The sequence below is a fragment of the Mytilus californianus genome, unplaced genomic scaffold (genome assembly GCF_021869535.1).
Source record: "Mytilus californianus isolate M0D057914Y unplaced genomic scaffold, xbMytCali1.0.p SCAF_10, whole genome shotgun sequence".
In the NCBI taxonomy this organism is placed as follows: domain Eukaryota; kingdom Metazoa; phylum Mollusca; class Bivalvia; order Mytilida; family Mytilidae; genus Mytilus; species Mytilus californianus.
The window spans coordinates 45,558,517-45,578,209 of NW_026262582.1; positions in this window are offsets into that span (position 1 = coordinate 45,558,517).

A 19,693-nucleotide genomic window follows, 5' to 3' on the forward strand; every position below is an offset into this window, starting at 1 on the left:
GAATTATCATGTATAATGTATTTCAATGGCCGGTGGAACAAATAAAGAACAAGATGCAAAACATATTGTATTGCCCATTGTACATATGAAAATAAGAAAATTTGGAATAATTGCCAACGAGACAACTCTCAATCAGAGACCAAATGACATATAAGTTGTTTATGATTGATCGATTGATTGATTGATGATTGCTTTACGCCGCATCATCACAAGAAGGTACATGTTTATTCATTATACACATATGTAAACGTTTTGTTTACGAATGCTACCATTATATGGATCAAACGATTTGGGCCTAGTGTTGCGCTCCAATGATCAAGATACAAACTCAGAATAAGGCCCGTTTTCATTTTTATACAAAATACGTCATATATGATATGTGAATGATCATAACGAGGAAATGTCTGCCCAATATAATTCATATAACAAAAACTAATTTTATTGCTAAAATGGGCATTATTAGTTGCCATGATCTGGTCTTTAAATGACAATTAATGCAACAGACAAGTGGCAAAAATAAATAAATTTCACAGCCAAAAGCAGATCGATTAAGACAGTAAACATTGCAATAAAACAAACCAAAGTTTTCACGAAATGCATACAAATGCAAATAACTAAAAACTAACAATACATGTACTTTGTTAAACGTATGGTCATCAGTAACTGGATTCCTCCGTTTCAGTTTTTCTTTAATTGGCACTGTTGTAGAAACTTCTAATTAAATTAATTATAGATAACAACTGGACTCGGTTCATGAACAATTTATATGTTGATATTTTTTTTAATCTCAATTTTTGTTAACATGTGATGTTTGCTGCGTTTATCTTTTTCTGTATGTTTTAGACGTCTTTATATTATGATAACGTGTTTGTTTATTTACAATGTCTTTACGTTTATCTATTATCTCCCATAGCTATGTACTATTCGTGAATGCTGAGGTCTTTAAAACAGTAATTGTTGTTAGGAAACTAAAGCAGTACTCAATTACAACAGCTTTCTTTTCCGTTCTTAAGTATTTTTTTCTTGATGAATTTTCATAAGAGACCACCAAAGTTAAAACGTTTAAGTCTTGAAAAATAAAAATACGACAACAAAATTTTAAAGTACCTTTCACTGGCGACTTTAGGTTGAAATTACTGGATAGTTGGTCAAAAGGGTAAAATTTGCGCCGTAAGTAGTATCAATATTTATTTTCAAAATACTTTTTTGTTTTCATTACCAAAACACTTAACCTCATATATAATCTAAAATGTTAAATTGTTTACACAAAAGAAATTAGATGTTGACTTCTTTCTGCAAAATTGAGAAAGGAAAAAAGGGAAATCCGATGCATTTTATCAATCAGGTACATGAATTTATAAAAACTGTTATTTAATGGGTAATTTGGATCAATTTCAGTTCATGACTATATCTGCAAAAATAGCATAACAAACAAAACAAACTTCAAGGCAACCTTAAGATGGGAAGTCCATAAAATCTGACAAAATCAAACGCGTTGGATACACGGAACAAGTAAAAAAACATGGCTTGGTACAGGCAGAGACATTGATAAACTATTCCACTGATGACTTTAAATTGATATTCAAAGCTTATGAATCCTCTCTTTTCCATACATTGATAATTAAAACACTTGCTATGTATTATTATAATCAGCGGTTTTCTCTTAGGTTGATATTTTTCAATAGCACGCCAAATATGATTTTTTAAAGTATTTCTTACGTAATATTCCTGTCAAGGTGAAACCATACTGTAACAAAAGCCGTAAATACCAAGGAAACATTAAAAACTCATATGTCGAACAAAAACTGACAACGCCTTAGCAAACAAACAAAAAAAACAAAGAAAAGACGAAGAAATCCACAAAATCACAACGTCGAAAACTAAAGACTGAGCACGCGAACTACAGAAATAAAACTTGTGGTGAACGTATGTGCTCAGGGAGGATAAGCAGTTCCTGCACTACATGTCCAACCGTCGTGCTAATAGAAAGTTCACAATTTTGAAGTTGCATTCCCCCTTCGTGTCGCAAAGTTTGTTCTCAACCGACCATCATTGTCAATTTCTAGACGTAAGTCAAGATATGAGGCAGATTTATCTTTATCTGTAGTATCCTCCATTTCAAGTTCGATCGGATAAATTATTCAATATAGTAACAAAACTTTAAACCATTTAGTGAGATGACATGATTTATATTGCGGCATGTGGATTTAAAAGATAAATTTAGCTTCATTCATTCTTCCTGGAAAGCTTTCGTATGAAGTCTACCTTCTATAAAGCAAGGAACAAGTTGACAAAAAGAGGAGTACATTTGTATGATTACCATGTGGGTGCCGATAGTTTGTTGAAAACATATTCTTCAAACAAATACGTTGTAATTTTCTTTAAAAACAAGCATCTTTAAAAATTAAGTTTCACGTTCTATGACATTCTTTGTAGACGATACTAAATATGGATTCCGGGGAGCCAGCATCGCTCACCTTGTGATAACGTATTTAAATATGTTTTTTTTTTCGGCGTTAAAATATATTTTTAGAAACATCTTGAAATGCATGCACATTACGTATTTATACTAGACGAGATTGCTTATTTATACTAGTAAATTCCAAATGAAAAAAAAAAACACATTAGCTGCAGTGGTTAGCAATGCATGATTTGGACTTTCTTATACATAATTTACCTCACTAAACCAAGTTGTGTTATGATAAATGATGGTAATCTTTAGTCTTGCAATTAACACTACAAAATATTTCGTACCAGTGGAGTGACTGTTGAAGATCTGGGTATGCAGTATTTTTTTGCAAGTCAAGCAACGTTTGTTCCCACAACCCTTAGAAATGCCTAGTTTCGGGAATAAATCGGCTCTCACCAAGCAAGTATGTAAGGCTTTTGTGCCCTCGGAAAGACATTATCGGTGGCTAGGGGAATATCTAGGATACTTTTGAATTTTTCATATTTTTTTTCAATTTCCGCGGATAAATTGCGAAAAATTATCAAATTTTAGTGGTAACTTAAATAGTTTACCGATGTTCAAATCTTGTAAATCGATTAGGAATAGACAATTAAATCACGTTAATAAACAAAAACTAATGGAATCGCATGAACTAAATAAAGACTGTGATCGTCGGATAAGGTGCGAAAAATTATCATTTTTTTGTAGTAAATTAAAGAGACAATAGTTTACCGATATTCAAATCTTGTGAATCGATGAAGAATAGACAATGAAATCACGTTAATAAACAAAAACTAATGGAATCGCATGAACTAAAAAAGAGTCGACCGAGTAAGCGTCTGCTGCTTACTACATGCATATCATGCCATGCTTAACCAGAATCATTTCAAATGTCACAATCGGAAATATGACACAATGTGTAAGTAATCACAAACGGGACTCTTTTTCACTGCAAAATAATATCTTGGCTGATTTTCTTACTAGGAATGGCATCTCTATTGATGTATTTTCTTCTGAAGCCCCTGTTTGTTGGGTGCACTGCTCCGAAGCTCATGTGGTCGACTTAAATCCACTTAATTCTGATGACTTGGCCAAAGGGAATGCTTTTGGTCCAGTATTTTGGATGTCAAATCAGGTCAGAACGATATCGAAGTTTGTCTGTGGGCTTGAAATACAGATCTTCACTTGTGTAGTAGTGTCAAGGAATGTGATCTTAGTGGCAGAGATTTCTTAAGTGAATTACATTGAGGGATGGACGTTATTGGCTTGCTGAATGAACACATTAATTTCTTGTTCAGCATTATCCTACTTTATGTCAATATCGTCAATTAATCCGAACCAAGAGATCTAGAGGGTTTGATACACAGAAGTATTATTAATTTGCTGTTCTCATTTACCCATCACATATTGGATTATGACTGGTTTTATCTTGTTCCCATTGCTGTTCCATTAAACTGGAGACCAGTAATAAGCTGGACTATCAATAGCAGAAATCAAAACAGCAAATACAAATCTGTAAAAAACATGCCATATATGCTAAACTTCATTTCATCATCTACTTTGATTTCAGATAAAAAGCGGGATTATCCTATTCTGTTTTCAATGATCAGGTGCACAACATGTGTGAAATCATTCTTTAAAGTGTGATCTGGGTTGAAAACTGAAATAAGTTGATTACACAAATTAGGTACTTACTTTTCCACGCTTCGTCCAACTCAAACCAAAATGAAGTATATCTATAATGGACCATTCGAATCATAATTTCCTCCCACGTTTTGTTTATATTGACATAGTGAGCTAGGTAAGGGGTGCCTTTAAAATCTTCAAAAAGAAGATAAAAATAAATTACTGGGTAAAAGGACATTTTCAATCAAATGCTCACAAACAATGAGAAACATTTGTGGAATTGAAGATCAGTTATTTCTACCTAATAGCACCAACGAGGAATTCGTGTAGACTTATAGACTGATAGATTGTTGATTGTTATACTTCCAGTGACAAATATGTCATGCATATCTCGGACGAGAAAAAAATTATAACAAATAAAATAGAAAGTTTCTGCAGAGTGGATGGACCGAAATGAAGAATGGAGATTTCAACTGCCGCTCAAAAATGAGGTTTTGTTGAATAGAGCAGAAATGATGGTTGCAACAATCATCTAACTTCATAAGGACTCCTAAGATAGTTGTTGCAACGGCTTTTTGACGTCACGAGTGCGTGTATTCTCTATGCAGATTTCTTGCAAAGCATCTCCTTGATTACAATCCTATAATCTTTCATATTCTTTGAAGCTTTCGGGGAAGATAGAACATGTCAATACTTTACTTATACAGTCCTTGAATGGTGTAAACTTCCCATTAACACCATACACCATTACACCATTCACCATACACCATTACACAATACACCCTGTGCCATTACACCATACACGTTACACCTTTGCACCATACACCTTACACATTACACCATAATGCATAGAATTTTTTAAAAAAGCGTGCGACTACAACATTATTTATTTATTTTAAGAAACGAATTTTGATCACTATATTGTGAATTAATGTATAAAATTAAAAATCAGTACACCATTCATTCACACCATTCCCGATCACACGTTACACCATCACACCATTCCACTTACACCATACACCATAGCACCATACACCTTCTACCATTGAACCATATGCCATACACCATTACACCATACCCGTTTTGTTGGGGGGAAGTTAACACCATCCACGGGCTGTAATGGCTTTGATAAACTTCTTAAATGAGAAATCTATATCTAATTTATGAACGTATGTGAAATGATAAATGCAACATTTTTCAACTCGATTTTGTCTGGAAAAAATGTTACTTTCAAGTTCAAAATTACCTCTACAAGGAAATAAAAGGACAAATGGTTAAATGTATGCTCTATGGAGGAATTTTCATGCAAAATCGCTATGCGCAAACTAGCATCAAAAACATCAATTTTAATGTTTTCAAGTTAATGTATATTAAACACCTCTCTGTGGACCAAGGCTTTCAAAAGAGGAAAGACAAACAATGTTCGTGATGAAAGAATTGAGGAACTGTAAAAATGTGACAGATATATCAAAATTTTCGGCATTTTAGAAACCGTGACTATTTCAACTTAATTGTCTATCCCCTGCTTCTGAGATAATGTTGGATACCAATATGTACTGTACTCACCCTTCAGTTTAGCAATCAGTCCTGTTGCTGCTGGTCTTTCTTGTCATCTGATTCGGGTAATGCATAAGAAATTAAGAAATACGTTGTTGTTGATAGTTAATTTCAAAAGGTTACTTATGCTACATGGAACTTTTTAGCATAACGTATAGAAAAAAGAAAACTAAAAAAATGAGATGAAAGCAAGGTCTGGATTAAATCTAAAATGTGGACCTAAATTCTCCATTTTAATATGATAAGGGACCAAAAACTCAGTTTCGTATTTTAGAAAAAAAGATTAATATCATTTAAACTTTTGCATTACAGCAGTACATTGTAATATGAGATTTAATATTTGACCATGTAGGGTATGCAGATTAGTGATTATAAGGCTAGGGTGTGCCTCATTTTTAATAGAATCCATAAAAAAAATGAGGTAATAATGAAACACTCATCAATTTAATATTCATCTATTTTACTGAAACAGAAAAATCTTCCACATCCAGGTATTCAATCTTATCGCAAGAAGAGAATTTAAATAAATATTTTTCCGTACTGTATTGCTGCCAAACTTAATCAGAGTGTCTCTCTAAAGAGTAATGTAAGATAAGTTTTCCCAGTGGTTTTAAAAATGAAATTATGTGGTATCATTGCCGTTATGTATGAAAAATAAAGGCAACAGTAGTATACCGCTGTTCGAAATTCATAAATCGATTGAGAAAAAACAAATCCGGGTTACAAACTAAAACTGAGGGAAACACATTAAATATAAGAGGAGAACTACGACACAACAGAAACACAACATTAAAATGTAACACACACAGAAACGAACTATAATATAACAATGGCCATTTTCCTGACTTGGTACAGGACATTTAACGAAAAAATGGTGGGTTGAACCTGGTTTTGTGGCTAGCCAAACCTCCCGCTTTTATTGCAATGTTAAATATAACATTAAAATGACAACATTACATGACAGGACTACAATACAAATAAATGGGAGAACATATAGGACAGAGGTACATACGAATAATAGCTAACAAAAGGTACCAGATTTAAAACTTAATACGCAAGACGCGCGTTTCGTCCACACAAGACTAACCAGTGACGCTCAAAACAAAAAAGTTCCAAAGCCAAAACAAGTGCAAAGTTGAATAGCATTAAGATCACCTTGGGAACAGTCCAATCACAGTGCGTGAACAACATTTTTTACTTAAACTGACAGCTTTATAAGCAAAATAAAGGCAACAGTAGTATACCGCTATTCGAAATTCATAAATCGATTGAGAAAAAAACAAATTCGGGTTAAAACTAAATAAAGGCAACAGGAATCCCATCAATTAGGAAATAAATGACCCTTTTTATGTGTATCGCATATCATATCTATGTTCGAAAGGGAAGACGATGATGTTTACAAAAGAGAGGCCAAAGATACCAAAGGGACATTCAAACTCATAAGTCGAAAATAAACTGACAATGACATGGCTAAAAATGAAAAGGACCAACAGACAAACAGACAAACAACAATACACAGAACACCACATAGAAAACTGAAGACTGAGTAACACGAACCCCACAAAAAGGTGCTCCAGAAAGGTTAGTGGATCCTGCTCCAATTGATCAATTCGAATAAATAATCGTCTCTGCAGCACTTGTTTCCCTTTAGTACACAATTAAATACGGAAAAGGAGAAAGTATGATAAGGCCACTGTTTTGGTCTTGAATTCGAAAATCAAATAAAAGTTTAAATCTACCTAACAACACCGTTTAGATGATCATGTGACATTAGACTGTCAGACATCAGTATTTACATTTTAATTTTTTTACAGATTTGCATTTGGCTTCAAACTTTTTTAAGTTTTGTGCAAAACACACACAACATACCAATAAAGACTCATTTTGAGATCTTCCTATCTGTATTTAGATATTTAGATATGTGAAAACGTATCATATTTACAGGCAAATTCAAAAAGGGAAAGACCATACAAAGTAACAAATCAAGCAATGAAACAGCTTTTCCAAAAAAGATATAGTGTTACAAAATGTTAATGAGCATACATTAAGATTACTATTTTTGCCATTTCAGGTACCAAATAATGCTTATAATCATTCTTCCTCCTTTAATACGTTTCATATTAATGGTACTTCTTACAAATCTGTTTTCATTTGGCTCCCTTTTTTATAGATACCAGTTATGAAAATGTAAAAAGGTAAAAGAGGAAAAGACGGACATAAATTAACAAACAGTAGTTCACAATAGCCATTTACATTATGTAAACATTTTTTTTAATCTGGTCTGCTTTGCTCTAGCGGTCTTACAGGGGTAAAGGCGGGTATTTGTGATTATATAGCAGTTTTTAATCAACCAGTGGCAGCTGTCATGAAACAATGATCTGTCAAATTCAGTGATCTCACACCCAGGATTGTTTTAAAAGATCCTTCAAAAAAAATATATGTAATGCATCTCCCCTTACCAAAGACAATACTTTTCCTACATATGTTACTGTCGTGGTCTTATCATAAAGGATAATGCTGCACGACTAGAAATTCATTAATTAAATTCATTATTACTTTTCAAAGCATTAATCAAAATGGTTTCATATTTTTTTCATTTAAGATATGTATATAAGCATCAACTGACAACAAATGCAATCAAGATAACATTAAACAATTTCATTATTAACATCAATAATTTGCATAAATAAACACTTGAAGGATGTAGTAAGGTAAAATTTAAAAAAAAAAAGAATTTGAAATTGATACCATAAGTCAGAAGAGCGTTAGTAAAGGAACAAAATAAGCTAGATGTATTGATAGGCTATGGAACTCCTTTTTGTGCTAGTTGATTTTTAAAATAAAATGCTTCTCCGAGCGCAGCCTGATACGACCGCAGAGGTCGAACCATGAACAGTTAGGGCAAGTTTGGACACAATATTCAAGCTTGATACTGTCTGAATTTGGATTGTGATAAAATTTTTGACATAATACAGGTTTCTGACACAAAATAAATGTGGTCAAAGATCTTAAAAATTTAAAATGGGACACTTAATTTACCAAGTATGGTCTGATATCCAAAATCTAACAACATGGTTAGATTCAGCCTAAAAAAAACACCAAAAATTTAACTTTTGTTGAAATCAAACAAAGTTTAATTTTGAACCTATCAAACCTTAATATGGACTAATTTGAAAACATGGCCCAAAATAAAAAAAAAAAATGCACAATAAGATTCAGTATATCATACAGCCGCAATAATTCAGTTTTTGATGAAATCAAACAAAGTTTTATTTTGGACCTTTGGACCTCAATGTAGACCAATTCAAAAATGAGGTCCAATATCCAAAATAGTAATACAAGCTTAGAAGCCCCAAAAATAAAATACTTTAAATTTATCCCATTGGAATTGGTTTAAAGATTTGTATTTATTTTCGATTGAAGATTTCTTGCTATTGCGCAATACTGTGATATTGCGCAATACTGTGCTATTGCGCAATACTGTGCTATTGTGCAACACTGTCCTTTTGCGCAATACTGTGCTGTTGCACAAATACCTAGTTTATCTGTTATATATAATAATTTACACACCCTGTTTGGTGTGTATCTCCTGCCATATCAGTATTTTTTGCTTTTATATATAAATAAGAAATAAATAATGTAAAAAAAGAAAATTTTTGGGAAAAAAAACCCAAAAAATTATGATAAAAAAATATCCCTCAAAAAAAAATTGAAAAAATTTGAAAAATCTTGAAGAAAAATGTGATCCCCCAAAACAAAAATTAAAAAAAAATCCACCCTAACAACAACAAAAAATTCAAAAAAATTAGAAATTTAAAAAATTTTGATGACAAAAAAAAAATCTGAACACCCCAAAAAAGTTGAATACATAATCCCCCAAAACTTTTTGAACTCCCCCCCCCCCCCCCCTTTCCATATTTTATTTTTGAAATTTTGAAGATTATTTTCTTTTCATAAAAAATGTACAATTTCAGAGAGTTCCATAAACTTTACCACAAGTTATTGTCTGGAAACTAGAAAACTGCTTGTTTTTGGCCCCTTTTTTTCTCGCGTATTGAATTTTAAGCCTAGTACCTTTTGTTAGCTATTATTCGTGGTTTTTTTTGTCCTATATGTTCTCCCATTTATTTGTATTGTGGTCCTGTCATGTCATGTTGTCGTTTTGGTGTTGTGTTTGACGTTGCCATAAAAGCGGGAGGTTTGGCATGCCACAAAACCAGGTTCAACCCACCATTTTTTTCTTAAAATGTCCTGTACCAAGTCAGGAAAATGGCCATTGTTATATTATAGTTCGTTTCTGTGTGTATTACATTTTAATGTTGTGTTTTTGTTGTGTCGTTGTTCTTCTCTTACATTTGATGCGTTTCCTTCAGTTTTAGTTTGTAACCCGGATTTTTTTTTATCTCTATCGATTTATGAGTTTTGAACAGCGGTATACTACTGTTGCCTTTATTTGCCCCTAATTTCTTAACGTTTGGGACAATTATCCCCAAACTCAATCCAAGTCTTCCCTTTGTGATATGGAACCCTTATGGTACAATTTCAGAGAGATCCATACACTTACACACAAGTTATTGTCCAGAATCTACAAAAAATGCTTGTTTTTGGCTACTAATTCCTAAACTGTTGGTACCATAATCCCCAAAATCAATCACAACCTTCCTTTTGTGGAATTGAACCTTCTGGTAAAATTTTATAGAGATCCATTCACTTAAACGAAAGTAATTGTCCGGAAACCAAATGTGTCTTCGGACGACGACGACGACGACGGCGAACACGACGACGCCGACGACAACGACATCGACGACGACATGATAGCATTATACGAACGCAAATGGCGGGAAAAAGCTGACTTGTACTGTTACCTTATATTTATCATTGGCATTATTTGAGTCTTAAAATCTTAAATCGTAAGAAAAAAGAAATATATTCTGCTCAAAACTAGGTCGGGACCTTTTTATGAGCTATTGAAGTCTTCCAAGAAAAGAAGTGGGTGATGTAGGGCAAAACATTTTACCCTGTATCGTAGGAAAAAACCCAAGAAGTGCGAGCATCTGACAAAATTCATAAACCTGACCTAAGTACATCCTTAAGCATTGATATCTAACAAAACAATCTTACAACTGTTGGATACAGAATATGTCATAAATGCACTCCAGTTCAGATAATTATTAAGCTTGTTCCTTGTGTGAATGCTTATGTAAATTAATGACAAAAATTTTATGGCTTCAAATCAGGAGTGGACTTTCTCCAAATTAATGGTAGATTGCGCTTCTGAATGGAATGCCTGTGTACATATTGAAGCATTTGTGACAGAAGATGAACGAGACTTTGAGGATGGCTTAGATCTAAAAAACATAAAAACACAAGACACATTAAAACTGGAAAATAGAATGTCCATGCAAAAAATATGTCATGTCAAAGAGAGGCGCAAGATATCAAAGGGATATTCAAATACATAAATTGCAGATAAACTGATTACGCAATGGCAAAATTTAAAAAAAAAACTAAAGGACAAACCACAGTCTACAAAACTCAACATAGAAACCTGATGAGCAACAAGAACACATAAAGTATACCCCAACTTTCTTGATCAGTACAACTTGATAATGCTAAGCACCAGACCAACTATGAAATATTTCATGTCATTGTAAGCCAGGAAAAAACTAACAAAATCTTCTAACCTCAATGCCAATGTACAAATATTTGGTGATGTTAAACAGGGGGTGACTCCCTGGCAGATAATAAAATCGATAACATGGTATAAATGAACCTACCAAATTCCAGGTTGACATCAAAGCAAAAATTAAATTTGCCTTACAAAGGGTCACATGTATTTGAACTATTTATATGTATAAAAATCAGTTCCTTAATATTTCGGCCAAACAAGTGCATAGAATAAAATTCCTTTTCTTTTTTATGTCCACTCTGACCTCTGTATTGGCAAAAAATATTCCACTGTTGGCAAATGGAAAATGTTCATACTAGATATATATACAACCTCTTGATTAAGAATTTTCAAAGCATTAGAAAGAAATGTCTGCAAAATTTAACCCTAGACTCTATCTAAATAATAACTGACATATCTAGGTCTATCTATTAATGTCCACTCTGACCTCTGTATTGGCAAAGAACATTCCACTGTTGGCAAATGGAAAATGGTCATACTATATACTACCTCTGGATTAAGAATATTCAAAGCAAGAAATATTTGTCTGAAAAATTTATCCGTAGACTATCCAAATAATAACTGACATAACTAGGTCTATCTATTAATCAAAATCAGAAAATTTATATAAAATATTTAAATATTTTGTTCTAGTCACTGTCTTTTGATCATGGTGTTTCTATCAAATTCCATTATTGTTTGACAAAGTTATTGATTGAACCTTAATTTCATTGATGGCACAGACAGAATGTAGGATCTTTATGTCTTGCATGATTTTCCTTGCAGGTTTGACAATAATTTCATTGGTTAATAGTATACTATCTTATCTGACAGGATGTCCCCGTCTGCCCCTGAACTATTTTGATAAAGTTTTTGTAATTGGTCATTTCTTCAGCCAGTTTTCCACCCAATGTCGGAATATTCAAATCAGTCTCCGGACAATTCTACTACAAAGAATAATATGTATATAATGATTACACTAAAACTTTTGTTTTGACTGATGTTTTTTATTATTTTTTTTTTTATTATTTATCTTTTTTATTGATCAAATATGAGTTAATCCTGATTTGAACTAGACAGATAGGCTGCTTTGGATTTTTAAATTGCTAGCTCCCAGGATCATAATAAGTAGGAATACACATTTCTGTATCAGTCACAGTGTGAACTCTGAGCCGACCAGTCTTTGCCTCTACTCCAAAATGACAAGTGCTTGTTGGAAAAGTAACAAATACCAATTCAAAAGCTGTTTGTTTGCATTAGACAAAGATCTGACCTGGAACTTCCTTTATTCATGGAGAATACACTACAACAAGATTGTTATGTGGTTCTTTTTAGATAAATTAATTTCAATGCATTAAAATCAATCAATTGATAATTATAAACTATTTTAAATAACATCATATCATTTAAATAAGCGAAAGGTACATTCTCACATTGTTGAAATCAAATGTCATGTTGTCACCTTAGCAAATGTTAAGTTGTCAACTTATTAAATGTCATGCTGTTACAATGTAACTTATCAAATGACATGTTGTCAACTTATCAAATGTCATGTTATCAACTTAGTAAATGTCATGCTGTCAACTTGTCAATTGTCATGATGTCAACTTATCAAATGTCATGTTGTCAACTTATCATATACAAACAATATACATGTACTCACAACAAGAATTTCTATACATTTCTTCCTTTCTTAGTGGCAGGCTAAATGTAAAGGGGTTAAACCTGAGCTGTTTTGAAGGTTGATAGTCGTATCATTGGGATCTATTTTTAGTAACAGCTCCACAATTCTGAAGTTATCTCCCTTGAGTAGAGAAGTATGCAGTGTAATCGAACCATCCATGGAATTAACAGCACAAATATGATTGATGAATCCATCTGTTATTAAACAAAAATAACATAGTTTATTACATTTTGATTTGCATGGCAGGTGATATTAACCATATTGAGGCACACAGTCTCACTCCTTTCGGAGTTCAAGCGATTTCCTCAGCATATGTTTTTTACCTTGATTTATATCTTCTCAACAGATTTATGAGATTTGAATATCAGTTAACTACTGTCATGACTGTTATCTCTAATTCATTTCATCTGCATACTATTTATACAGGAAACTTTGAAACTAAGTATACATGAAATATGTTCTATATAAGAAAAGGCAAGTAAAATTCAGGAATGTTTGTTGCCAAAACATTGATCATTTCAATGAAACCTAGATACTTGTTAGGGAACATTAGTGTCTATAGGATTGAACAAACAAAGGGACAAAACAATTTATAGGTACAGTGCTAGTTGCTTCTGTAAGTGGGGAATAACAATTATAGGGCGGACAGTGTTTTTCTTGTTTTGTTTTTACATAAATCAGGGCTTTGATCTATTACCTAAATGGACATTTTCATTCATAGACTTATCAAATTTTAAAACCTCAAAGAACTATAAATAAATCATGCAAACATTAATCATGTAACTGGTTTCTGCAGTTAAATATACGAGGCAATGGCATTTTAAAACTCTGTGTACAATACCATGATAAATGGATAATCCTGATGGTCGACTAATATCTTAATAGTCTCAACTTTTCTGTTCTCTGTCACCTAAGATCTACAATTTTTCATGCAGAAAAGATTAGAAAAATGTAGCCATAGCAACTATTTAAAAGGAGCAGTGCAAAAGAAGACTTACCTTTTCAGAAGTAAAATAGTGGTAATTTCAAAGCAATTATTGTCAATGAAGTATCTTTTGAAAGATAATATCGAATTAATTACAAAAAAAGTTTGAAAACATAAGTGAGCAATGATTTTATTTTGGCACATTGACCCTTGTTTCATAATATAAATTTCTTTGCTTTTTAGTTTGGAGGTTTTCAATTTACTTTTGTGTTAGAAAATGTATTTGGGGGAAAAATCAATACAATGATTGATTGATTAGTTATAGATGTTTAATGCCACTTTTAGCAACACTTCGCTATATCATAGCAGCAAGTTTTTATTGGTATTTTTTTAAAACAACATCCACAAATCCATATATAATATGAGCGTGGAAAGTATTGTCAGGAAACTTCTCGATTCATATAACAGGCAGCAAAGCAAAACCCACTTGACTTCAAATCTATATGCAAGCTCTATAAAAGAGATACTTTTTTATTTCATTTCTGAAGCGTTTCTCACAACTGAATGATAAGTACAATGAGCTTCACCTAAAACCATTACAACAAATAAAATTAAAATATTTTATGTCATTAAACTACAAAGTTAACATTAATATATGTTTCATACAATATTTAAATTCTATTTTAATTTTGTTTATCAATTCAGCATACCACCATTTTCTTACATTAGGAACTATTCTTCCTTCATAGATGAACATGAAACTTAATCGAAGTTAATGATTGCAAAATATGAGACGTTATGTTGAAAGCTGTGTAATCCAGGCTTTTTCGGGGAACATATTTCTACTTTTGCAAACATTAAATAGAATGAAAATATCTGCTTTGAAGTTTTACTTTACCTTCTTGACTATCAGTTCTCACAGAGTCAGCATCCAGAGCTCCAGAATCATTTTCCGAGTTGTCTTCTCTTGACAGATAAATCCGTTTCAGCTATTTCTGATATGTTTGGGTTTTTTTTTCTCCTCTAGATCTTTGAATGATAGTCACTTTACTAGTTAAGGACACAATATCATCATATAAGAGTGATTTTAAGTTACACTAATTCTTGAAAATGACAAAACTGTAAAACAAAAACCTGACCGAAACAAGTTCCTATTCAACCAATTAATGTTTTTGAATATTTTTTTTTTTCCTCTAATAAATATGACCTTAAAATGGAACAAAAAAGAAAAAATACAAAATATATCACAAGAGTTTATAATCAACTGCAAAGGATTGTTGGTAAACAGCAGACTGTAACAGAAAAAGAACTACAATCAACATAAGCAACTTTATATGGTGCCATTAGTGGAGTGTTACCTCTTGACCTCTATGAATAAAACCTAAGTCAAAACAAGTCAGTTCTTTTTTTTTCAAAAATTGCAATTCACCACTTATATGAAGGTAAACTCGCCATAAACAAAGTTGTTCTTTTTCAGTTTTGTTTATGTTCTTTTTCTATCAAACTCATGACCAAATATGTTTGCCTCTGTCTGTGTGATAAGATTTCAATCCAAACACCTTCATATTCTGGAACAGAAAATAGGTTTCCATTGGAATCCAGAAGAGCTGTTGTTGCTTCATGATAAAATAATCATTTGACAGGTTTTGAAAAAACCTGGAGAGAAAGAAGCAGATTGTACAATAAAACATCTTTATTTGGAATTATCTTTAACATTTTGGGAGATTTTATTCTTTCTGGTAAATAATTAGTCATTAGCATTGAAATTGATATCACACATTTGCAAAAGACACTTTATTGTGAAATATGCAAGACTATCATGCTAAACAGTTTTTTCATACACCGTTACAAGTCTGAATTTAAGAATACAGGGATCTAATGATATTTGAAATTATCAGAAGCAATCAGCATATCAGTTTTTAATTCAGTCGGAATTCATAATCAACGTAAATTTTCAGTTTGAATTTAGTTATTTATTGCTGAAAGAAGCATAATCCATTCTGTAGTAATTTGTAATTTTAAATCATGAAAATTAATTTCCAACTGTGCATGCCAAAAAATCCTTCTAAAAATTCAAAACAAAACAGGCATCAAATTTCATGTTAAATAGGCTGTAAAACTACTTACACATCGGTGTTTTTGTTGTGACTGTTTATATGACTTTGAGTTTGATTAAAATGACACCAACTTTCATGCCCTCAAAAACTTTCTAGAATATTTAATTACTGTACAAGGCTCTTTTTTTAAACAATCAATAATTAATCTAATTAGCACAAAAAACTAAATAATCACTTGAAAATAACCTAATGGTTAGAAAAATATCTACATCAAGACTCATAACAAATCATTGGTGGCCTTTACCTTTTACTGCTTCTTACTGTAGCGCTGTTTTGTCCGAACCATTTAAAGCATTGATACTAAGCGTCCTTCTAGAACTCTCTGATGATCTCCCAACATCAACTCCACACTGAGGCTTTCAGGAATTGAACTGGAATTCCAAACATCTATACCACCTAGACTTGCAGCTAAATGCAAAACTGTATTTTCTGTAGCTAGATGGCGCTTTCTTAGATCAGCTCTGAAATAGCAAATTGGGATTTGTATTCAATTTTAGATCACTTCATACTAGTCTTCATTTAATGCTAGGTTAAATGACAATGCAAAATAAATGATTAAAAATTGTAAATTAAATCGTTCTAGACCAAATATTCCATAAAACAGAAGCTCAGTGATGAAAATTTCCATGTTAAGCGAGCATAATAAAATTTGAATTATCTTTAAACAGGAAGTGACCATCTGACATATCTGAAAATTGCATACATGGTACAATTCAATAAAGTTTTTCATTTCATAATACATAATTGACACTACCTTGGTTTAAATCCAAGAATCGTGTACTCGTGACAACTTTGCATCAAACATATCATTTCGAAGACTTAGTTTATTTGTCATACGCCAGTGAAGTTAGGTACCATATTTTGTTTTGTGTTCAATTTTACACTATCCTATGTTTTATTGAGAATATTTCTTAAGGTGTACTTTTTTAACAGCATTTTTTGGACAGGTTTATTGTTCATTTGCAGAACGATTAAACACAGGATCAGAATAGTAACAGCCATTTGTTACTTCGAATTATTGTCAGTTATTGTCAGAAAGACTATAATTACTGTTATCTTTTGAAAACATTTGTGACAGTGATGTTTTTTATTGACAATTACATTAACCATTGATATTGTTTCCAATCGTCCATCAGCTGCAATAGACTGGAACGTTTTATTTTTGGCTCAGAGCAGTATTTAAAACAAAATAATGTACAAATGACATTAGTTTTAAAAATCAGTCCCAAGGCCTAAAGGATATTTCAAAAGTTTTAGTCATTTGAAATACTTTTTCAAATTTAAAACACGAACTTTCAGAAACGACCATGACATTGCACGTTAAATTTAAAACAAGCTGATTGCCAAAACTTAATTGTAATACATTAAACACGTTAAAGGAAGGTAACTGAATATTACTTAAAATTACAGGTATGTAACTGATTTGTGCAAATCTGGTTATATAACACGATGCTGAACTGCCTTTGAAGTTAATCACATGAAAGCAGATCAGCATTTCATATTGCATTTTCAGCACTTGTTACCCAAGTCAGATTGATTGAATTTCTCTATTGATCTTGTATGATCATGTTCATTTCATACAGAACACTTGATTATCAGTTGTTATTTTACAAATACCGTCTATATTCTAGATTTGTTTTCTAATTTTTATAAACGCACACATTCATATATAAAACAAATTTTATTCAGACCTATACGAAGATTAGTATAAGTAATAAGTTTTGCAACACATATTGTAGTTATGTACAAACACCTCGTCGAATTTGTGACTGTTCCTTCTTTTATAGGGAATTCGTTGGATTCAGTCACCCATAATAGTCAGCTTTTTTCAACGCTAGATAGAGACAGTTCGACTGGTGCTTGTCAAAAGCGATTTAAAGGTGCTTGGTGGTTAAAAAGCTGTCATCACTCTAATCTAAATATATTGTACTTACATGGTTCTCACAAAAGATTTGCAGATGGTATTGAATGGTACCCCTGGAAAGGTTACAATTACTCCCTCAAGAAGACACAAATGATGATTCGACGCCGTCGTTATCATGATATTTTATTTCATAACTGATGATACTCATTGTTTATAGACTTAGAAACAAATGCTGTTTATGGTACATTGACGCATAAAACTACAGGCAGACATGTTTTCTCTCTTGTTAATATTATAATTTTAAAATCATAAACATTTATATCTGTCTTTCTAAATTGTATTTCGCAATAACAAAATGCATTTACATTTTCTAGTACAATATCGAAGCATCTTGTAATTTCAATCGTTTCCACATCTCCTCGTGTCAGTTTTTTACATGTATTATTTAAAAGAGGGACGAAAGATACCAGAGGGACAGTCAAACTCATAGATCGAAAACAAACTGACAACGTCATGGCCAAAAATAAAAAGACAAACAGACAAATAATAATACAGATGACACAACATAGAAAACTAAAGACTAAGCAACACGAACCCCACCAAAAACTGGGGGTGATCTCAGGTGCTCCGGAAGGGTAAGCAGATCCTGCTCCACATGTGGCACCCGTCGAGTTGCTTATGTTATTACAAATCCGGTAAATAGTCTAATTCGGTAAGTCACATTCGTGAAAAGGGAAGGATATTGTAGTTACGACATAAGGAACATATCCGATATCATCTGTGAAACGGTTATTCCATAACGGTCAACCAACTTGTGATGGCGTCCGTAAAATTTACGAAGGGATGACTTTAACACTTGTGACAAAAGCTGAAAAATAATATGCGCCTTTATTTTATGCATACTTTGATCTTTTCAATTGAATGTTCGTTTTATTTTAATTATTAATCTTTGTATTGATAACTGATATACGCAATACAATTTTTTGTTTTGTGTAAGCCGTTTAAAGTGAAACCATTTGTCTCATTTGTTTTACCTGTCACGACTGGTTCCGTCATGCATTTAATGAATAATTTGTTACCATTTGACACCAAATTGTAGTTAAGTCATCTATTTTCAGACTTTATCAATTTATAATTTAAAACGTATAACAGGCGAGCAGGAATTGTACATGGTGGATTCATTAGTGTTTGTAAATTGTTCATCAGAAGTTGAAGCAATGGGAGAATTCTCAAAACTTTCTTCGTTTCAACAAAGGTAAATACTCATACCGTATAGCGGGTTATTTTTGCGGGGTGTTTATTTTCGCTTATTTTAACGGATAAATGAAAACCGCTAAAATAAATGTATGCATACGTTCGGTACTTTCTATTAGTTTCAGTCGATATACACGCAATTTTGAAATTATTAATTAACAACCGTTCTTTCTAATAGCTAAAGCGTTTTGTGATCGATCCATTTGGTTTTTTTTCCAATTGGCAGATCAATAATAGTATCTGTTAATTTTTAGATCAAGTTACAGCAAATGGGCTATGTCACATATATTGGTATAGTTTTGCATACAACTCCGACTCGTTGAACTATATCTGAAAATCGAAAAAAATAATGCATTTATCTCTTTTATCATCTGAAATATTACTGATAAAATTTTTTAAAAACATTTGTATAGACAGCACATAAAATTGGCGAAAAACCTTCTTAAGTTTGATGGGTATAAAATACCCGATTAAATGATTTGGAGTGATTTAAGGGAAAAAACAAAAAGTTGTCTGGAGGTCTGGAAAACCAGACCTTCGCCGACAAAA